A 23905-nucleotide genomic window follows, 5' to 3' on the forward strand; every position below is an offset into this window, starting at 1 on the left:
TTTATGTAAGGTACCAGTATGATTGAAACAGCAGAGATTATGCTGGCCTGTAGTTGGGAAAACTGGGAACTCTGTGTTCTGTCATTTCGGTAGACTGGAGGATGAATAGATCTCATTGAGGGTAATTCCGAGTAGAATATCTAACTTGAACAGTAAAACTCCAGTTGATTCGGGGTCTGATTCTTCACCAGATTCATCACTGCTGCTAGATGGTTGTTGGGAGAATGCACATGAGTCTAGAGATCCGCGACCATGGGAGTTGTTTGCGGCAGGTCCGAGGCGAAGGTGGTAAAGTATTGTGGTATCTAGACTCTTTCTCTGTTAGTGTTGCGGGATCACAAACTGGTACAGCGAGTCTGGATTTTTTAGTCGGAAGAGGATGGCCAGTATCCATAGACTCAACAAGATCAAAGCACAATGTTTTGCCGCTCCGGCGGCTGGTTTCCAGGCATAATGTTATGTCAGCAATATCTTTCGTCAAGTGTGCCGCCAACATTGAGTTTGTTTAGGGGTCCCATTCTCCGTTCTGTGGTGGACCGGTTCTGATACACTAGATGACTGAGCTTTTTCTGAGGAATGATCCATGAGGGCTTTACCAACTTCTAATGTAACTTGAGGTTGCTGTTTGTCCCCCATCTGGGGGATACAGTGGTCCACCGCCATTCTGGAGCAGTTTGTGACATGCCTCACACTAGGAAAAAATAGTGCACTCTCATTTCCAGGAGGTGTATAACATGAAAATTAACAAGGGGGGGGCTGGAAGTACCTCTGCCAGACATTAGTCCTGGTTACGAGAGCGTACCCAGATTCTTTAGCTCACTATCTTTCACAGAGGAGAAATATCCAAAAGATGTCAGTCTGTGTCCAGCCCTAGGGCAGTCCAGCACCGAAATGCTAGGCAATTCTCCCCTGAACAAGAGTATCAACAGCAACCACAGACATGTGTTTTGGTCTGGTTGGACCTCATCATTTCGGTGGACCTGTACCTCTCTAAGAATAGTGAGCAAGTGGCCCACGTCTGGATTCCCCTAGTAATTTAGGATGAGACCCAAAGTTACTTAAATTATGCATATCAACAAGGGGGGACATTAATCCTGGTTACAAGAGTCATACCCAAATTATTTAACTCACTATCTTTCACAGAGGAGAAATATCCAAAACATATCAGTCTTTGTCCTTCCCTGGGGCAGTCCAGCACAAAAATGCTAGGCAATTCTCCTCTGAACAAGAGTACCAACAGCAACCCAGACATGTGTTTCCGTCTAGTTGGACCACATTAGTAGGGTGGAGCTGTGCCTCTCTAAGAATATTGAGCAAGGGGTCCACGTCTGGATTCCCCTAGTAACTTAGGGTGAGGGTCAAAGTTACTTAAATTATGCAAATTAACAAGGGGGAACCTGGGAGTCCTTCTGTCAGACATTATTCCTGGTTATGAGAGCCTTAATAAGATTATATAGCTCACTATATTTCACAGAGGAGAAATATCCAAAACATACCAGTCTGTGTCCTGCCCTGAGGCAGTCCAGCACCTAAATGCTAAGCAATTCTCTGAACAAGAGTACCATCAGCAACACCAGACATGTGTGTTCATCTGGTTGGACCTCCTCATTTGGGTGGTGCTGTGCCTCTCTAAGAATAGTAAGAAAGGGGTCCACATCCATCTGGATTTCCCTTGTAACTTAGGCTGAGACCCAAAGTTACTTGAATTTGGCAAATTAACAAGGGGTGTCCTGGGAGTCCCTCTGCCAGACATAAGTCCTGGTTATGAGAGCCTTAACCAGATTCTTTAGCTCAGTATCTTTCAAAGAGGAGACATATCCAAAACATATCAGTCTTTGTCCTGCCCTGGGGCAGTCCAACACCGAAATGCTAGGCAATTCTCCTCCGAACAAGAGAACAAACAGCAACTACAGACACATATTTCGGTCTGGTTGGACCTCATTAGTAGGGTGGAGCTGTGCCTCTCTAAGAATAGTGACCAAGGGATCCACGTCTGGATTTCACTAGTAACTTAAGGTGAGACCCAAAGTTATTTAAATTATGTAAATTAACAAGGGGGGTCCTGAGAGTCCTTCTGTCAGACATTAGTCCTGGTTACATGAGCCTTACCCAGATTTTTTAGTTCACTATCTTTCACAGAGGAGAAATATCCAAAACATATTGGTCTTTGTCTTGCACTGGGGCAGTCCAGCACCGAAACATTTGTGATGTCATCTTTGATGTACTGGGCGTTAGCCTTAGCAGGGCACGGTGGTGGTGCGAGTTATGGTTGCTTAGTTTACCATCACTGGCGAATTTCTGAGGTTTTTCGGTTTTACTTGTATCCATAACATCCCTTTAACAACATTTTTCATTGAATTTCATAGGTTTTTATTAGTGCAAATTAACCATAACATCCCTTTAACAGAGTTTTTTCAGTACATTTTATAGGTTTTTATTAGTGCAACTTGACCATAACGTCCCTTTAACAACGTTTTTTCATTGAATTTCATAGGTTTTTATTAGTGCATGACAAAAGTGATCATCTACCCCTATGCCTATTGCTAGAAACCATCATTCATTTCAACCCAAAACCAATCAGAGCCCCAAATGGAGACATCATAACCAATGGTTGAGGCAATAGAATCCGTTGGGAATGATGCTAAGATTGAAAAGGCCATTATAGTGACAAAAAAGCTTGTTACTAAGTTTAATGATAGATTTGTACCCTCACAGAATGGAGCTAGTGAAATAATTAATTCTGCATTCTCAAAGATGGCTCTTCAGATTAAAGAATCTGTAATTGATCAGCGCAACTATAAAAACATTGTTGAATGGACAAATAGGGTAATAGAAAAACGAATGACTCATGACCTTGAAATTGCAATAGCAAAACATGACCCATCCATAATTTACTCTATTATCACATATGTTCTTTCTCCCCCAGCGATATAAGCCGTCATATTAAGAGTGTGAAACAGAATTATCGTAAATGGCTAAGAGAATATCAGGTCAATGTGAATCTAGAAAAATTGAAACAAATAGCTTTGCTAGCAATACAAAAGGATACCACACGCTTTTGGTCAGTCCTGCGAGACTCTTCTTCTCGCAGCCTACTTTCTATTGCCGTCACAGAGCCAGACTGGAAAACCCACAATGAAAAGACGTTGGGGCAAGATGAGTTCAAAGGCGACCCCTTACCACTTCCAGATGTTGAATGACAATGTAAGACATCCAGTAATGAAATTGCCAATATCATCAGGCACCTTAACAAATCACGAGCTGCAGGGCCTGACAGTATTTGCAATGCCATAGTGAAGCCAGAACCAGAGACATGGGCTGAATGCCTTCAACAGATAGTTTCCCAAATGGGCAAAACTGGAATGACTCCCCATCTTGGAGACAGAGCCATATCCTACCTGTACACAAAAAGGACTCATGGAACTTACCGGCAAATTACCGTCTACCTGCGATGATAGATGTCCCCTCAAAAATACTCACAAAGGTGTTGTTGTTGGAACTAAATGACTGGATTGGTGCTAATAAGATATTACCACCAAACCAGATGGGATTTATAAAGAAATCCACACCATTCAAATCTCTTAATATTGGTAACTTCTATCGAGTATGCATGGACTCGGCGGAATTTAAAAGTATATGAAGCATTTATTGATTTTTCCGCCATGTTTGACACGTTAATTAGAAGTCGACTATGGAGGAAACTCTTGTCCTGGAACATCCCCTTGGGCCTCCTTAAAATGTTGATGCTACTCCACACTGAAACCTCATGTAGGATAAGGTCAGATGCTGAGGGCAGATTGTCAGGTGGGTGTTAAGCAGAGATGTTTAGCCGCTACCACCCTTTTTAATTTTTATCTTTCTGACCAGGGTCTTGAGTTTAATAGTCCTCTACTTTGTCCAGTAAAGCTAGGTCGCCAATCCACGAGGTGTTCAGCATAAGCAGATGACCTGGTTTTACTGGACCATACTCCCCGTTGCCTGCAAAATTTGATAAACACGTTGGACTACCTATTAACATTGCGAAAAGGAAAACAATGACATTTGCCTCGCCAGTCGGTAAGACTTGTAAGCCTTTCTGCTCTCTGAGTGGCCTGGAACTTGAAAATGGTGCTTGCTATAAGTATTTGGGTATATGTGTCCAATACAACCTCAAGTGGGATACTCGTTGTTCAGAGGTGAAAGAAAGGAGCAACAAAGTTGTAAGAGCCATTTAGTAATTTATAGGCAATTGAAACAATAATGTTATTGTACCACACTAAAGTGCGTTCGAATATGTTCTATGGAGTTCAAATATGGGGTGGCAAGCACGGGAATCTCTTCTGGCGATATGAGGCGATTACCTTGCAATGACTCTGGAGCCTGCCACCGTCACTCCCAGTTGAATACATATACTTGGAATTCGAAATTGCTGCAATAGTCTTGGATGCAAGAGTGAAAACCATCCTATTTTGTGATAGATTGTTGAAATCTGATCCTGAAAGTATGATAGGTTGCTTTGTAGATGCCTTCTGCTTGATAGACAACTTCTACAAAATGGGCCACTTGGGAAACATGTTGAACCTATTTTTAAAATGGCAAGAAGGTTATTGTGGCTATTCCTTGAATGGTGCAGTGTATGTGATTAAGTCACATTTGAAAGCTAAAATGTTAGATCTTAGCAAAGAACAGAATTGTGTCAACCTATTATCTGTAAATCACAGTCCAGATTGTTGTGGGTATTTATTTATTTATTTATTTATTAAATTTATATAGCGCGCAGGCAGCCCAGGGGCATTGTGGCACTGTTACTTGCAGGAAGACTTAGTTACAATGTGAGCAGGTTGTGCCTTGGGTTACAGTAAGGCAGTGACCTGTGATCAGATATATCACATAATACATCATACAATACAATTATGAGGGCTAGGCCATGTAATTGTTAGATGAACAGGGTCGTTTTCAGGGTTTTCCGAAAGGAGGTCAGTGAGGGTTCAGAGCGCAGGGAGCTAGGGAGGGTGTTCCAGTGTACGGCAGCGAGGTACGGGAAACTGGAGCCCCCTGCTCTGGTCTTTTTTACCCTGGGTACTGAGAGCATGCTGGCATAGGGTGATCTAGTGGGTCTTGTGGAGGAGACCAGGTGGATCCTCTGCGAAAGGTACATTGGGGTGGCAAGATGGACACATTTGTGGGTGATGCTTAGAGCCTTGAATAGGATCCTCTCCTTTATGGGGAGCCAGTGGGAAGCTTTTCTGGCAGCGGTGATGTGCTCTCTCTTGGCAATGCCTTGTGCAGCGCGTAGGGCACTGTTCTGTATTACTTGGAGCTTCTCAAGATTTTTGTTGGAGGTCCCAAGGAAAAGAATATTGCAGTAATCAAGTCGCAAGCCGGTTATGGCCCTGGCTATGTTAGTGCAGGTGTCTTTTGACAGATAAGGTCTGATTGCGTTAAGGAGTTTTGCATGGTAAGCGGCAGAGGAGGCAATGGCGTTTACTTGTCTGGTCATGGATAGATTGGAGTCTAAGTAGACGCCTAGTGTTTTTACCGTGTCAAGTACTGGGATCGTGATTGAGTCAATGGTGAAATGGCTGAACTGAGCATCAAGTTTCTTGATGGTGTCAGGGGAGCCTACGAGTAGGAGCTCAGTTTTGTCGGAGTTAAGGCAGAGGCCATTGATAGCCATCCACATTTGAATTGTGTTGTAGATGTTGTTGAGGGTAGCAGAGTCCGTGTCATAGTTGCCTGTCAGAGTGAGAAGGATCTGTGTGTCGTCGGCGTAGTTGGTGTAAGAGATGCCCATGGCGTCAAGGATGAGGAAGAGGGGGCGGGTGAAGATGTTGTAGAGGGTGGGGGAGAGGCAGGAGCCTTGGGGCACCCCACATAGCATGATAGAGGGTGATGCAGTGGCTAGGTCGGAGAAGACCTGCATGGTCCTGCCTTGGAGGAAGGAGGCGATCCATGTAATGGCTTCTTGAGAGAAGTTGACTGTGGAGGAGAGGTGGTGGCAGAGGATGTCGTGGTCTACAAGATCAAAGGCTGCCGACAGATCCAGGAGAAGGAGCAAGGCAGGTTTGCCTTGGTCCCTTGCGTCGTCCATTTGGTTTTTTAGGTCGAGTAGGGCGGTCTCTGTCCCATGCCTAGGGGAAAGCCGGATTGTCTCAGTCCAAGGAGGTTCTGTTCTTCGAGGAAGTGCTGGACCTGCAGGTAGGCTGCTTTGTCTAGAATCTTGAGGAGGAAAGGGACAGTGGTGATGGGGCGGTAGTTATTAGGGGAGGTGGGGTCAAGTGTGGGTTTCTTTATGAGGGGTCGGACCCATGCTTCCTTTAGGCAGGCGGGGACTCTCCCCGTGGTGAAGGAGGCGTTGACGAAGGCTGTTAGAAAAGGGGCCAAGGTGTCTGCGCAGTCTTTGATGATGGAGGCAGGACAGGGGTCGCCTTTGCAATTGGAGGGTTTTATGTTTTTCATAATGTTGATCATGTCGTTTTCTTGGACGGTTTTAAACAAGAAGGTGGGTGGGGCCTCAGTGGGTGATGGGGGCAGTGGTGGTGGGGAGGGTGTAGTGTGGGTGGAGAGTGTTAGTTTGGTGTTCAAGATTTTGGCTTGGAGAGAGCTGATCTTATTGCGCATGGCTGTTTGGATGTTGTCACACCATTCTTTGTCCTTAGTGAAGTTTTGGGGGGTGGGTGTGGGGTTCTCAAGTTCCCTGAAAATGGCGAACATTTCCTTGGTGTTCGACTTGGCCTCAGCAATTCTCTCTTCGAAGGATTTAGCTTTGGCTTTAATGATGGCTTTCTTGTAATTAATTGCAAGGGATTTGAAGTTGAGTTTGTCTTTCTCATCCCGTGATGTTTGCCAAAGAGCTAATGCTGCCCGTTTGTCGGAGCGTAGTTTTAGAAGGTCTTGGGTGAACCACGCATTAGCGTGTCTAGTGGGTTTGGTTTTCCGAAGTTTAAGTGGGGCGATGGTATTGATTGCTGCTGTGATGGCCGTATCATAATTTTTTTGCCAGAGTTTCCGGGTCGTTGGAGAATGGGGCTGTGAAGGCGGGTCCCTGTAAGAAGGGTAGGAGTCTTTCTTTGGTCAGTTGACGGGCACTCCTTGTAAGGGCAGGAGGCAAGGGAGGAGGGGGGTGGGATGTGGTTGTAGTGGTGGGGATGTTAAAGGTGATGGTGTGGTGGTCGGACCATGGGGTGGGGGTGTTGCCCGTGACTGTGATGGGGCAATTGTGGTGGGCGATCCAGTCTAGTGATCTGCCTAGGGCGTGTGTGGGGTTGTTGATGGTGTTGACGAATCCTAGGGTGGCTAGAGCTGTGTCAAGTGCTTTGGCTGTAGGGTCTTTGGCGTCATTCAGGCCAAGGTTGATGTCTCCAAGGAGAATGGCTTTGGATGACTTTTTGAGGTTGTCCGCCAGGAGGTGGGTGATGGAGGCCTGGAAGTCTCCTAGGGGGCCTGGTGGTCGATAGATGAGGTGTAGGGTGATGGTGCATTGGTGCGAGATGGTGAGTTTTAATTGAAGGTAGTCGCTGTTATTGTTGATAGTTTTGTCAGCCCTTCTGACGGTGATTGAGTCTTTGGCTATGAGTGCGACACCGCCTCCAGTGGTCATGCGATCTTGTCTCGTGATGGCATAGCCAGGTGGGAGAGCGAGGGATAGGGCGGGGCCTGAGGCTTCATGTAGCCAAGTTTCGGTGACCATTAGAAGATCTAGATCTAGGGTGGTAATAAGGTCGTGGATGTCTAGTGCATGCGCATTGATGGAGCGGGCGTTGATGAGGGCACTTTTGAGGTGCGGTTCAGGGGTGACATTGATGGTCGGGGGTGGCCTATCCGAACCGGTGGGAGGCATGTTTCCTGGGGTCATAGACACAGATAAAGTGGCATTTGCATCATTAGGTAGCAAGGCAGTGGTAGAAGAATTGCAAATAGCGGTAATTTCATTCAAACCAGTGGGGGGCATGTTATATAACTCACTGGGATAATAAACCATATTACATAATGGGATACCCCAAACGTGCAATTGCTAAACAGTACCTAAGATTAAAGTTTAACATAAGCGTGGTACTGATGACCCAGGGTGCCCAACAAGGTATAGCATGCTGCGACCGTAAATGTAGGTTATGCAGAACAAACTAAATGGAGTCTATGGAGCATTTACTATTATTGTGTGTAAGTATGGGTGGTTTGCGCGCCAGCTACCTGAAAGCGTACAATAATGTTAACATGGATGAATTAACACCCATCTGGGCTAGTTTTCTAAATAGTTCTGACAACAACCTGATATTTTATATGGTTTTATCCTATTCGATGCTGGTGGAAATGATTAACATTTTGACTTGACAACATGTTTTTATTATTTGTAATGCACTATTTTTAGAGGTTTAACTTTCTTAAGTGTTTTTATTATTTATTGAAAGAGCAACCTCCTGTGTGATTTAATGTAATTCTTTTTGTATCAAATTTATTATGACCGTGTATTGGAAATGTTATGATCATGATTATGTGTATATGTTTGTTTTGTATGTTTGTATATACAAATCCAGTGTGGCTGTTGGGTAAAATAAATAAATAATTACATAAATCAGTGCAACCTAACCGTAAAATCCCTTTAACTAAGGTTTTTCAGTGAATTGTATAGGTTTTCATTGGTTCAACTTAATCATAATGTCTCTTTAACCAAGTTTTTTTCAGATAACTCCATGGGTTTTTACCAGTGCATGCTATTTTCCTACAACTAACTAATATCATACTTACCCCAATATAGCAACATATTTGTCCAATGTACAACGTTTGACCTTAAAATGCTGCCATTAACCACCTTCTAGCATAATTTGTAACACTTCTATACTTTTTCCATTGTTTTTGCTTCCGTTGACATCCGCGTACATCTAACGTCATTGTGGAACTTCCGGACAGTGCTTCGTGACAATGCGCTTGCGTGCAGCATGATCACGTGTCCATGAACGCGTTTGCACTTCGCGTTTGGGTCATTGCTTCGAGGACAGTTCGAAACTGCATTTTCTACTGATCTAGGATCTTTCAAGCTCAAAATGTACCCTTGCACAGCTCCTACACTTACTCATTATCCATTAACAATCTAGTACAAGGCACATACTTGAAAGAATAGTGTAAAAACTGCTATTTATCTTAAAAATGGCATCAGCTATTGCAATACCTCCTCCCCAAGAGGCACCACCACCACCGGCTGGAGGACCCACACAACAAAAAAAAGCATAGTATTTCCAAAGACAATGAAGAGGAACAAGAAGATGAGGTAGAGGAAGTTCCTACCTCTAGCACCCAGAGAGAATCAAGGGTGTGGCAGTTTTTGTATCATGGTTGGGAATGTAGCAAGGGCTAAAGCTATAAAAGTGAAATGCACTGAGTACAACTTTGTACTCAGTCACAGACTACCTGGACATTACTCCTCCAGAACCACCTCCTTGCGCCGCCACACCAAATCCAACTTCCGCAATGCTCTCAGAAAGTTTGTTCCTTTCTTAGCAAGTAGTAGGCTATCTTCCACCACATCATCTTCCTCAACCAATACTGTAACCACACAGTCTACTTCTGTGGGACACAAAATCCCACCACCTACCTTGCAAGCAATAAAAGAGGCTGTTGATCCATATCTTTGGAAGAAACCAGTCCTCTGTATATACTTCAACACACAACTCGCTATAGGGGCAAACAATTTCGACGTGTGTTTGAAGCTGTAATCAAGGAGCATAAGAAACATGGTCCACTATCTTAGAAGTAACACATGTGCAACATCTTCCCCTGTCCACCTGCCCCTCCATATTAGTGCTTGGTGTCTCTTCCTTCATTTCCCTGATCACCTTACGTTCTAACCTCTCCTGCAATTTTTTTTTAAAACAACAAAAGAAAAGTTCCCTTAGGAACCACCTTTCACAGTTAAAACATACAACAAAACAAAAAATCGTATAAACTCCATCTACTTTACATTTCTCAGTAAAGTACATAGACTCAACACGTTTTTCCAACATTTCCATTATCATTTTGTGTTATTCTAATGGGAATAATGGGAATAAGGGACCGGAACAGGGGATAACGGCACGGCGGACCAAGCAAAGTGTGTCTGTGTGCGCCCTGATGTTTGCAGGCTTCAGCGCATTATGAATAAATACATAAATAAATAACGAGGGCTCTGGACCATTATCCTATATTGCAGGCCCTGCAATGGGGGATAAAGGCCATTAGCACCCCTGGATCCCAAATCGGGAACCTGGGGTGCTAAAGAATAGATTTTTCTTCAGTCCCGCTATGGAAGGAAAATCCATTTCCAAGATGGGCACCATGGAAAGAGAAGACAGGGCTCTGTACAGAGCCCTCTTCCCAATCCATGGCAGCCTGCATAACCCTATGACCATATTACCATGAGCAATTTTTTTTCCCCTTCAAACCTATCCTACTTTCGAATAACGTTATCACATAGCCGGTCCCAGGTTAACACCATTTTTCATCCCTCACGTGCATGGCCAGTAGCCAGATTGTCCGTGTCATGACCTTATACCATGACCCGTACAATCTGGCCATTGCCATGGCTATACCTCAGTCACCAAAGGTATATCACCATTTTTTGTACCTACATTATGTTAAACCATGCTTTAAGGTCCTTACCAATGCTACTTACACGATGAAATCCGCCCATGTTTTATTTTTTCAAAATTGTCAAAATGTATGTACATACAATAGTCATATAACTTAGCCCACACTTCCATTCAGTATTTACACAAACATTGAAGGTTGGGTCTATAATCTTTCTCAAAACCTGTGTCCACATTCGTCAAACGGCAACAAAGTTATAAGCCATCTAAAAATGTTGAGGCCCCCTCTAATTTTGCCACCTCTTGAGATAATCCCATCAAACTTTAGAAAAACATTTATATCTCGATCTAAAATCATTTTGCAAATGTGTGCGTAGATTCATCAAATAGCACCACATTTATAAGCCTTTACAATATTTTGGGACCCCCCTCTAATTTTGCCCCCTCTTCACCAAATCCCACCAAACCATTCAGAAAATTACATACAGTTTCTTTGAGTGTCGTTAAAGTTATAAGCCATCCAAAAACTGCTTTCCACTAACCCTGTAATGCATAAATAGGCACAGATGTCCTAGGACATCTGAAGTGTCCGCAGACACTACATGACTTTCCCCAGGACACCGGGAGTGTTCATGGAATTTTCGGGGGATGAAAAACACCTTTTTTTTGGCTTCGTATGGCCATATCCCATCCCATCCTCATCACCCCCTTTTAGGCAGAATCATATGCAGTACCCTTTGGGAACACTACACACAATTAAGACTACAAGTGTAAGTACAATTTCACCTTTGGTACAAGCCCGTACTACGCAGTAAAGTGGTAGCAATGGCTGAGCAGCCAGCCTTAGCTCAAGAGTAAATTGAGCAGTAGAACAATTTACACAAATGACCAACACATACAGTGATTCAAACAAACACTTACTCAAGGTTTCTTGGTAAAAGAATATACATTCATTTACACAGTCAGTATGAAAACATTACACTAGCAAGTGCAGAACAATATCCATATACTAATAAACCACAAATACACAACCAATAAGTTCAGCTCCCCTAAAGTAGGAGCAAAATGGCACTTCAGATACTTTCAAAGGGGTAAAAAGACAAGGTTATAAGCATCAGCAGCACAAATACTTGCATAGGCAGGGCAAAGGGTTTCAGTAAACTCCAACCAGCAATTCAGTTCATTGGCCTGGGCCAAAGTCAATGGTTCAGAGTCTTTGTATTGGATAGCACAGTTCTGGTTGTAAGCGGTTAAGTCTTTGTCACAGTTTTAGAAGAGTTTGGCTAGGTCAAATGTTAGACAAATGTTTAGGGAAGGACAAGCCTTCGAAGTCGGGAAAGTTTCACAAACTTTCACGATGGCTTAAAATATTTCCAGGTCGCGTTTCCACAGTAGCTTTAAAGTGAAGAAGAGCTGTAGCTGAGGCAGTTGTTCCTGGCAGTTCGAGCAGATCTTACTGTTCCTGAGCTTCAGTCATGGGGACAAGAAGGAGGGTGTTGGAAGGTTCCTGCACTGCCCTGGGATGAGGCCAAAAGCTTAGCAAAACATTGGTTAAAGGTGTGAGTGCACCCTGTCTATCCGGTTTTCAACAGCACTCTGAAGAAAATTCAACCAGGATGGGGACGGTGTCCAGGTGGCTTGCGAGTTGGTTATTCCCACCAAACTCAAGGGAAGAAGTTAACCTTGAAGGGCTTCTCTGTCGATGGAGTTTCAGGCAATTCAGACCTGCAGCAGGGCTTCACCGGTTGTCCAGGAGTTGCGGCAGTCCTCTTCCTTCAGCTCGTCTTCGGTTCTGTCGTTCCAGTGGTCAACTCTGCTTTCCAAGTCCCAGAGACCTGCTTTTAAACAGTTTTCCCCCATTCATTCCAGCCTGGCTGTCACCCACACAGCAGGGTGGCTGTCCTTGCCGAACAGCCAGTTGGCCAATTACGCCAGAGTGCATTCAGGTCCCCTAGGGGACTAAGCACAGGGGGTTTTGGGCACCTCCCTCACATCCTGTCCATCCCAGACACTCAGGCGCCAGAGGAGGGCTTCAGCACTGAAGCCCGCCAAAGGCCAACAAACAAAGGGACCAAACCTGGTTTGGCACACAGAGACAAACACAAGAAGGACCTTTCCTAAAAGAAATGGCAAAAAAGTCGACCGGAGTCTGTTTTTACAGAGAGGTCTCTGGGCGCCATATTGAAAAACATGGCTGACCCTATTTTTAGCTACCGTTGTTAGCGGTCAGGAACAATCACGGTAGTTTGATCTAAACCACTGCCACCAGCCATTTAAAGTAGGAAGGGGAAACATTTGACTGTTACATGAGGGTTTTGACTCAGGGGAAGCAAGGCAACTCATCCAGCACTCTATAGGAAGATAGTGTGTGCTGGGTCTGTAAATTTGAAGAGACTAGTAAAGTCAATTTAACTGTACATGCTCTGGGAGAGAGTAGTCAGTCCCAGAGAAGGTATTTAAACCTTGGGAAGTCTGAAAGACATCCCTGTGCCACTGCACTGAAGGTGCTGTGTGACACACAGAAAAAGATGATGCCTCTGGAGTTGTTTTAAAACTCCATAACCAAAAGAACACAAAAGTAAAACACATCAAAATACATGGAAGGGTGGGAAAAAAGGCTCACACTCTTCCCAGGTAAAAAAAATCAAATCCTCGAAGTCCAGCAAAGTTGCTGGGGCTCTCAAAAGGTAAGGGAAATTAGCACATTCTCGAGAATTCTCTCTAACACCCCCCAACTCTCCAGCTCCCCAGAGATTGTTTGTTGAGTTTGACAAGTGCAATGGTGCACTTTTTTCTACTGCGGTGTCCGCGGACACTAGCAAAAGTCTGCAAATCCAACATGGTGGGCGTTTCAAGAAAACGGACTCATTTCATGCTTTTCACCATCTAATGAGTGGGCGCGGCCGATGTCCGCAGACTTTACGTCGCCTGGTAGGCCAAGCAAATGGCTGTCCATGCACCGAACAGGGAAATGGGTACATGGACTGAACCCAGATATCACCAATTTTTTGGACTTAGGTTTAGCCTGTTTTCAAGAAAACTACTGGACGGATTTACACCAAATTTACAAAAGCACTTTCGAGACCAAGCCTCCACTCCTGCCGCAGATTTGGCGAAAATCTGTCCTGCGGTTTGGGCTGTAGCAAAGTATTTTTCCATTATGCCTATGTCACCAAACTTGCCAAAGTAATTCAGAGAGGGCCGTATAATTTTTTTGCAAAGTTTGGTGAGGATTCATCCAGGGCGAGCAAAGTTATAAGCCGCCCAAAAGGTTCTCTTCCTATGGGTTTAGCATATTAACCATAACTACATGGCTGCTACCGCAGGCCGTGTAATACCACCAGTACAATTACACTAATGTAGTAAAAAGTGTTTAGTGTTGCAGAATCAAGCTTTCTGTATTGATTTATTGTTCCTCTTAGCTGATGGTTGTTTTCATGGTTATACAATTCTTGAATACCAGCAAGGTGGCTAATGTCACACTGAAAAGCAGCATCTAAGGGAATTGTGGGCGGCTTTATATTTTGCATTAAGCTAGTACGTGTGGGGTTTAATGGGGAAACACTTATGTCCTGATGCATATTCACAAGATTAAAATACAGTCTGCAATAGCACTTTTCAGAAATGTTTGTGTCTGCAACTCAGATTCTAATTTGCTGAAAACCTATCTTTTATCTTTGCCCTGGTGCAGATTTTAAATATGTGTTGGTGATTTATCAAGTTAAAATTATTCTTGTGGATTTGAGAGCTAAACCTGTGATAGAGTCAGACTACAAACATGGTGATGCACATGAGCTCACTGGGCTATTCCTACTAGAATGAGAAGAGCACTAGGTGATACTGTTAGTACTTCTGCATATAATGAGCGTACCTGGAGTATGATTGAAATACCTGCCTTATAACATGGCATGTGATGTAAGTATCTGGGCGTGTAAATGTAAATTGTGGAACTACTTGTCAAAAAGGCAGCCTCAGCTCTCAACTGGGGTGAGTATCAGGGTTTATCAGAAACCACTCTTCACCCTCGGACTAAAGACCTAATCAGTCTGCTAATTTTGCAAATAAGGCAAACAAACCGAGTGAACTAAGAACCCAATGGGCTCCCATAAATGCCAGAAATATCCAATATCATCATGGAGCATAAGCTAGACAATACGGCAATCACAGAAACATGGTTGAAAGATTTCTCTGGCCCATCTATATTGTCTACCTTACCAGAGATATACATCATGCTCACCGACTACAGGACATGCAAAAAAGACAATCGAGTCGCACTCCATCCTCATCAACTCCATAACTTTTAATATCAACCCCAAATCAACATACCAGATTGGGAAATATTAGGTGCAAGCATTTCTACACCAAATGTACCGATTGCCCCACTCAAATCTTCTATCGGTCTCCCAATGCCAACATCAGTTCTACCTGGTCTCTGCTAGAAATGTACCTCCCATATGAAAACCACACTGCTTCTATCGTATTAGGCGACTTCAATCTGGACTTTAATGACCCTGTGGACATGATGGCCACCTCTTTTAGTTCTGCCTTGAAATTACTAGACTCTGTAATAACATCATCAAAACCCACCCATGTTAAAGGTTGAACACTAGACTGGGTTACAAAGGCTATCCCCAAGAATCACCATATTATAACTGTGGAGTAGTCAGGCCACATCCTATTGTTTTTCCTAGTGTTTTTTCCAATTAATCAACCCCACAGTAGCCCCCCATGTAATAACAACAAAGTGGCAATCTCCTATAGAAATATACACAATTTATCCATCACATCTTGGGTTTGGCTTGAATAAATTAGATTCTAACATCTCAGCAGAAGCCTCTCCATAAAACAAGCCACAACTTGAAGGATGCCTCTTGCCCCATGGACTGAATGGCCTCCTTTTCGAATCAAGGAAGTAAAACTCAAGACCATACAAAACTAGTGACTACTGACCTGAAAATGCTTAAAAAGAAAGTGTATAAATTAGAACATCTATGGTGTAGAAACCCTAGTACATTCAATATCCCCAGCTTAAACCAGACAGGCACAATCATAAACTCTATATCATAGAAGAAAAAAGCTTTACGGTAGCCAACTCAGCAAAGCTCTTTTTTAAATTCCTCGACTCACATGAAAATACACTTTACAATAACTCCAATTGCTCGGTGCAACATGCTTCAATCCCACCTCTTTGATAAAATCATAAAGACCAGAAATGAGATTCCCAAGAAACAGACAGCTTGACCTCAATACCCACTCCCTCAAGGCATTCAAACACATGCCAAACTATACACACTATAGACCCTGTACTGGGATTTAATTTGACTCAATTTTGCCCGGATGACATTAAATCTGTCATTCTTCACCTCAATCACACTACGTGCATCAGAGACTCATACTCTTCTGTGGCCCTAAAAAGGTGTGCAGGCTTCAGCCCTCTGCCAACCAACAAATGTGTTAACGCATCCTTGTATGATGTCGCAGTCCCAGAAAATCTCAAAGCAACCAGGATCTCAACATTCTTGCAGTAGATAAGCTTGGATGCAGAAATATGTTCCAACTACTGCCTCATCTCCAATAACCTGTTTCTTCTGAAAATCCTGGCTAAGGCAGACATTAGGGGTGAACAATATTAACGCCTATGAAGCAAACAGTTCAAATTCCACACTGGATTCTGCTTCCGCTGGGTCTGCAAAATAAGCATTATTTTTCTGCCACCACTGACATTTCGCCCGGTTTTGTGCGGTTTCATGCAGAGTGTGGTGTTTCGTTCCCATGTTAGTTTCACGTAGCACTATCAGAAACTTTGCACAGGTCTTTTTTTTCAAACTGTGCTAGTTTCATGCAGTGACATAAGTAATGTTGCATGTTTTTTCTATTCATGAGCGGTTCGCACAGCGACACATGAAACTTAATCTCAGTCTTTTATCACACCATGGTCGGTTCGCGACACGAGTAACTTTGTGCAGTTCTTTTTTCTATCCATATTATTTTTATGCAGCGGCACGAGAAACTTTAGATGGGTCTTTTTTGACCTGTGGTGGTTTCCTGCAGCGGCACGAGAAACCTTGTGTGCTTTTCCATGATCTGTGATAGTTTTGCGCATCTACACAGGACACTTTAAACTGTCTTATTTTAGATTTGCAATAGTTTTGTGTTGCAGCACAATAAACTGTGCACGTTTTTTTAGAACCATGGTAAGTTCATACAGTGGTACGGGAAACTTTGCACATCTTTTTTGTTCAATTAATGGTAGGTTCGCACAGCAGCACAAGAAACATTGTGACGCTCTTTTCGATTTGCTTTTGAGACTTGTCATGCAGTGTCAACTTCCTTCATAGCCTGCAGGTGTATGATATGGTAGTGTAAGGTATGTGCACATACACTTCCATTTACCAGAATAACAAGAAGCATTGGCAGTGGCAACAGTTTTGGCTTTTATTTAGGCATGGGAAAGGCACTTCCCAAGAAAACCGTAGTTGTATTAACTAGCCATTCATAGTACCAGGGGCAACATGGTGTGAGTACCTGGGCATCTAATAGCAGTTCCTGGCAAATGCCTAATACTGATACACATGCACATTTTAAAGGCAATGCTTGTTTCAAACAGGACTTCAGTGAAGGTCATGCAGAGTGCTTGTACATCGAGTGGCTGAAGGTAGACCTGGTAAATACATTTTAATTACACCAAAAGAAGGTTTTCAACTCCAATTAAGTCATTAATTTTTTGAAAAAACACTGGCAAGCCCTTCAAGTGCAATCTTTGTTGGTAAGGCTTGATTAAAGTGAGCTCAAAGAGTTCTCATGAGGAGATGTTTTGGGACGGGGAGTGACAGGAACTGCGTGGGCATGGACATAGGGATAGCATGTCCGTGCAGGGTAAATGGGTTGGAATTTCGATTCATGATAGGTTCGCACAGCGCCATGAGGAACTTTGCACAGCTTTTTGTTCGATTTGTACTAGGTTCGCACAGGTACGAGAAACTTTGTGCTGCTCTCTCCGTTTTGTCCTAGGTTCATGCAGCGGCACAATAAACTTTGCCGGGCTCGTTTTCGGGTCACCCAGCAGCACAAGAAACTTCACAAAGCGCTTTTTGATATACAGGAGTGGCAGAATGATGGATTTTGGCAAAACAGATCAAAATCTTTCAGATTTCGCTACCATAGCAGGTGGAACAGAATTTAACAATTTTGTCCACCCCAATTATCCATGACCCAGCTGAAAGCGCACTTATTGTCCAAATCTCTATTCTGAGATGGCTAAGCCAACTTTTGCCCTGCTCGGAGTACTGAACAAATGTTGTTTGACATCAAAGACATACTACTCCAGATTGCTGATCAAGGCTCTTCTGGCCTGCAGATGCTCCTAAATTTCTCAGTGGCCTTTGATACTGTAGACCATGCTATCCTCCAACAATGCTTCAGAGACCCAGTTCAAGCTTCAGACAAAACCACAGCATGGGTAGGCTCCTTCCTCTAAATCAGAACCTCTTGGGGTAAAATTAGGATCTGAAGTATCCTCACCAGTTAAAGTCGAGTTTGGTGTGCCCCATGGCACCTGCATATCTCCATTGCTCTTCAACCTTTATATTAAACTGTTTCCTGATCTCTCAATGGACCTCCGGGTTGAATTCCAAAACTACAGAGACGACCCACAGAGTGACCGCCTTACTACCCAAGCAAAATGCAAACAGTATATCAAAAATGTAGCTATGGATGTTCAACAGCTTGCTGGGTTTGATCAAAGATAAAAGGGAAATCGTATTTGTCAGATCCCCTCAGCATCGAACCACACTCCAGAAGCTATATCTTGATCCTCCTTATCAGGGCACTCCTTTGCTCCAACTAGTACAGTAAAACACTGATTAGACTCTAACATCTCTATGTCTCCCCATGACATGAATTTCCAGTTGATTTTACTTAGAGAAATCCGACCCCTAGTATTAGAGTCACACTCCGCCACTCTAGCTAGGGCAATCATGTGAGCCAGGCTCGACTACTGCAATTCCATGCATGATATGATATGATAGGTTATTTATAGCACGCTCAATACCCAGAGGTTTCTAAGCGCGGACACAGGGATCAAACCTGTGTGGCTCTGTGTTGTCATGCTTCCAAGGCGAGCACGTTGCCCCAAAGCTATCCTCCCAAGTATGCAGGCACCACTGGACTCATTACTCACTCCTTTCAACTATTACAAAACACTGCAACCTGCATTGCCAAGAACCTCCCCGAACATGTGCACATATCCCCAGTTTTAAAGTCACTCCACTGGCTTCCCATCAAATCTAGAATCCCTTTTAAACTCCTCACCATGGCACACAAAGCCTCGCATGGACGTGCTCCCTTCGACTTGAAACATCACTTGAAATGTCATTTCTCTAAATACCCACAGAGAACGCCATTTAAACACACAATGTCCATTGCCCATTTCCAAAGATCCAGAAACTATGGTAGATATGGCAGACTCTACACAGTCACACTCTGGAACAACCTCCCCCTCGATTTACGTAAAACTGGAGACTTCCTTCACTTCTGTAAATGCCTTAAAATACATCTATTCTAATTTTCTTCAGCTAATGGCACTGCTAGCAGTGAGCTAAAATACCCTTGGGTTGTTGCACATACCCCCTCAGTACACTCTCCCCTTAGGCGACCGACCGACACAAGACAATACAATGATGACAATGCCCGTCAAATACCAACCCATCACCATCACATTGCAATACCAAAATCAAAACTGTTGGCTTTGCTAATGCTTGTTTGTTGTGAGAGTGCTTTATTTTAGATCCTTTACATACTCTAATTGTATGGATGGCATCTCGAATCACCCTACTGGTTGTCCCCTGAAAACTGCAGCGAATATAAAGAATGTACGGTATATTGAGCAAATATTTCCAAACTGACAGCATTTGCAGATATTTTGAAACGAGATTTTTGATAAAATGTGGATGCTGAATTCCCATCATATGTACCTTGAACATTTAATTTCAAACTACTACTTTGGTGGCCGAAATGGATTAATCAAAAGAAACACTTAAGTGATGGCCCTTATGACCCACTGTATGAAGGCCCAACATATTGTATGCAATATCTGTTCTTATAGATACAAGCAACCAAAAAAAGTTACGATATTTGTAATAATAAATGTTTGCTTTTTCGTTATTTCTTTTTTTGTAAAGATCCATACAATATATAGACAGGATATTAGTTTTGGAGGTGTCTGAACTTTCCAAGAAAATCATCTTTTATTACTTCAAGACCGGAGAGAGCACAGTCAGATCTCCTGCTTTGTGATCAGATATCTCAGGGCTTCGGATTTTGTGATAACTTCTATTGCTTCCTTTATATCAAGAATAATTGGGAAATGTCTTCTCTGAGGGCACGTATGAAAAGAAATCCACCTGGGGTATAACAAGAAAATGCTTTCTCTGCCAGCGGGGGCACAGTTAGGGCAGAAGAATGGATGTATGAGAATGATTAAATGCAAGCAATAGAGTTTCAGATATTTATTTTTTTAATTATTTTTTTTTTACCTGGACAGGACAACGTATAAGAGAAATGCATGTGCTCATGATTGCAGTCTATTTTGTGACGGGCAAGTATGTATTCACCTGAGAGCCAATAAACGCTCATCAGAGTTATGTTCTGTTACATGCGAGAGAAATGGTCGTTTTTGCATTGGCATACGTCAGAGTGTTGCGGTCAGGAGTTGGGGAATCAGAAATGTTGAACCCGAAAACGCATATACAACTTAATTCATGAACATTAGTATCACCCTTCAGAGGCTGAATATAACGTTGCGAGGCTGATACTGGTTACCAAGCTAAACATTGGAAGATGTGTGGACGTTTCTAATGCGTATTTGGTTATTTGGATTCAAGTAAAGCTCATAAATACATCAGGTGGTAACCACAGACCGTGTCTATGCATATTTGAGTTTTAATCACATAATTATAGTTCCTGTACTATATTGCAATGATTGTCACAACTATTATTAAGCAAAGGCATCTATAATGTGATAAAGACATGTGGGGATTTCCTGTGCAAAGTTCACTTAGATTATCAATTCATTGTTAACCCATATATAAACTCATTGCTTTATTTAATGTGATCTTCGTGTATACAATTGCCCAATAATATGTGCCACTCCTTCCCCGCACCGCTGTGCAGACCGATGCTTTATAGGAGCAAACGGATGTTATTGAAACTCTTTGATGTATTGTGTATTCTTTTCAAACATATAGTACTGACTGACTGGTCCTTTGAGAACTTTCATTGTGAAGGGCACTGGCAGCACCCACGTTAAAGCTGGCAGCCTGGGACCGCATTGAACACTTCCAGCAAACACGGCCAGACAGAGTATCAGCCAGCAACTCTCAAAGGCTGTACTTAAAAAATCGGGCTTGACCGGAGACTACACGTGCGTCTTGCAGCTGAGATAAGAGGCACCCATTTTAGCTAGTGCAACTCTGTTGTACGTTTGCATGTATGCAGTGTCAACTTTCTACATAGCCTGCATGTGTATGATATGGTATTTTAAGATATGTGCAGGTACAATTCCATTTAGCAGAATAACAACAAGCATTGGCAGTGCCAGCAATTTGGGCTTTTGTGTAGGCATGGGAAAGGCACTGGTCAGGCACAGCCGTAGTGGTATTAGCTGGCCATTGATGGTAGCAGAGGTAAAATTGTGTGAGTACCTGTGCATCTAATAGCAGTGCCTGGCAAGTGTCCAATACTGATACACATGCCAACAATGTTGGCAATGTTTGTTTTTAACAGGACTTCAGTGATCAACGTGGCTGAAGGTAGACCTGGTTAAGACATTTGTATTTCACCAGAAACAGGTTTACAACCCCAATTAAGTCATTAACTCTCTCAAGATTGCTCTGAGAAAACACAGGCAGGCATTTTGAGTGCAATGTTTTCTGGTAAGGATTGATTAAAGCTAATTCAAAGAGTTCCCATGAGGAGGGGTTTTGCGCAGAGAGTGGCAGGAGCTGGGTGGGCATGGCCATAGGAATTAGCATGGCCATGGGCAGTTTAATGGGTTGGCAAATAACCAAACACCAGCTGCAAGCTGCGTGTCCCTCCTCATATGCCATTTCTTCCCAACTGTACTATAATGCATTAGTTTGCACTTATTAGGTGTCACAAGCAACACCTAAAAGACCAAACGCAAAATGACACATTGAAAAAGTGGGCAAAGAAATTGAATGATCCATGCTAAACAGTCCTAAAACCATGCAGAATGAATGTCACTGCTGAAAACTCAGAAGTGGAAAAACATGTATCATAAACCCATGTGACACACCCCTAAAAGTGTAGGGCACAACCTACAAACACACATTTTGCAAGCCTGGGTGCAATTTGATTGACACCTTCAGGCAGGTGTAACTTATGTCTTCTCAGAGTAGCTACAACCCTTGAAAACATGGCAGCAAGGTGTATTCCAGCCACAGCCATGGCCCTGCCAGCACGTCCACTGTGGGCCTCCACATGTATAGAAACCTCCATCACAGGCACAAAGTGCCCCGCATTTACCGGTAAAGAACCACCATATTAAGAATGCATGCCGGTCCAGTACCATGCATATACTGCATCCCATCTCACATCATATCATTTAAATGGTTATCTTAAATGACCCCACACATTGTGGGAAGCCGATTGCGGAACATGTAAAGGTACTAACAGCCATGCACTTCCACACAATGGGGTCCTTCCAAAGTAAAAATAGCTTAGTGAGGGAAATTCTTCACTACCCATGATAGATTTTGACAGTGAGGTGGCTCATAGGGGGGTAATGTCTATTTAGGTTAGTGGACCTTTTGAGGTTAAGGAATAAAGGGGTGATTCAGTGGAGGACATGATCTCACCTCCAGTAGATCTCGAAAACTGCCCCCAAAACCTATCCCCACACCCAGAATGTGCCGGATTTGTGGAGATGGAATGTGCGGAGTACCATGAACATAACCAACATGACAATAGGCATGCACCAACACCGGTATGCAATAATGCTCCTATTGCATCGGGGAGTGAGAGTGATTGGCGTGCCAGCCTAAGACACTGGTTATATTCGGGCAGTTTGGAGAGAGTCCGGGTCTATTGGCGGAGGCCCTGGCTCCTTTCCTGGTCTATCCCATGTCTTTGCAGCCTGGTGAATGTAAAGCGATCCACTGTCCATGGCGTCCCCACCTTCTTCCTGGGAGCGAGTTGCCCCAGGCGTGAAAGTGCAGAGAGCCTGAGAGGCCTTCTGCAGAGGTGGCAGCAAGGACACACACACACACCCACCAACCCAAAACATTCAAAAACACACATCACAGCACTTCTCATTCACCCACCAATCACTCACAGCTTCTATTACATCCACTCATTGCAGTCTTTACACAGATACACTCCACCCATATAGAACATTCAAAAACACGAATCACATCACTTCTCATTCAACCGCCAGTCACTCAAGCCTTCTATTACATCCACCCATTGCATTCTCTACACAGGCATAAACACACCCAGAACATTCAAAAACACGCATCACATCACATCTCATTCACCCATAAGTCACGCACAACTTCTGATACACCCAATCATTGCATTCTCTACACAGGCACCTCCCCAGAACATTCAGAAACACACATAACATCACTTCTCATACACCCACCAGTCAATCACACTTTATCTTACATTCACTTATTGCATTCTCCTCACAGGCACACAACCAACCACCCACCCAGAACATTCAGAAACATGCATCACATCACTTCTCATTCACCCACTAGCAGTGCCTTAAGTGGCACTGCTAAATGAGCAGGGGGCTCATCAAGGGGGCGTGGCCTAATTGTGGGGGCAGCCTGTGGGCCTGGTAGGCCTTGCCCCTTTACGATCCGTGGCTCACTGGGTTGCTGGGGCTACTGGCACCCTTGCCAGGCAACCTTTTGTTGAGATCAGCACCCCCTCCCATTGAGGGAGAGGGTACAGAGCTCTGCATTTATGTTCTATAGGCTTTCCTGGCAGGGGACAGCGCTCGTCTATTCTGCCTTAATGGTGGTGCTGTCCCTCGCCAGCTGGGGAGGGGCAGCATCACCCTTAAGGCTGAAAGTTTGAGGCTGCTGGAAGATGAGGCCTTTTTCCTAAAGACTGAATCTCCTGCGAATGAACGGGAGCTTCAAGATTTAGAAAACAAGGCCTCTGCTTCCAGCGGCCTCAAGTTTCACTCCATAAAGGTGGCGCTGGCCCATTGCATCTCTTGATTTAAGGGATGCCTTGCAGGTGCTGCGCCACCATTATGGATGAAAGGCATTTTTTTCCTGAAGCCTGAAGCTCTCGCACATGAGTGAGAGCTTCAGGCTTTAGAAAAAAATCCTTGT

The sequence above is a fragment of the Ambystoma mexicanum genome, chromosome 12, assembly GCF_040938575.1.
Source record: "Ambystoma mexicanum isolate Mex_15411 chromosome 12, UKY_AmexF1_1, whole genome shotgun sequence".
NCBI lineage: Eukaryota > Metazoa > Chordata > Amphibia > Caudata > Ambystomatidae > Ambystoma > Ambystoma mexicanum.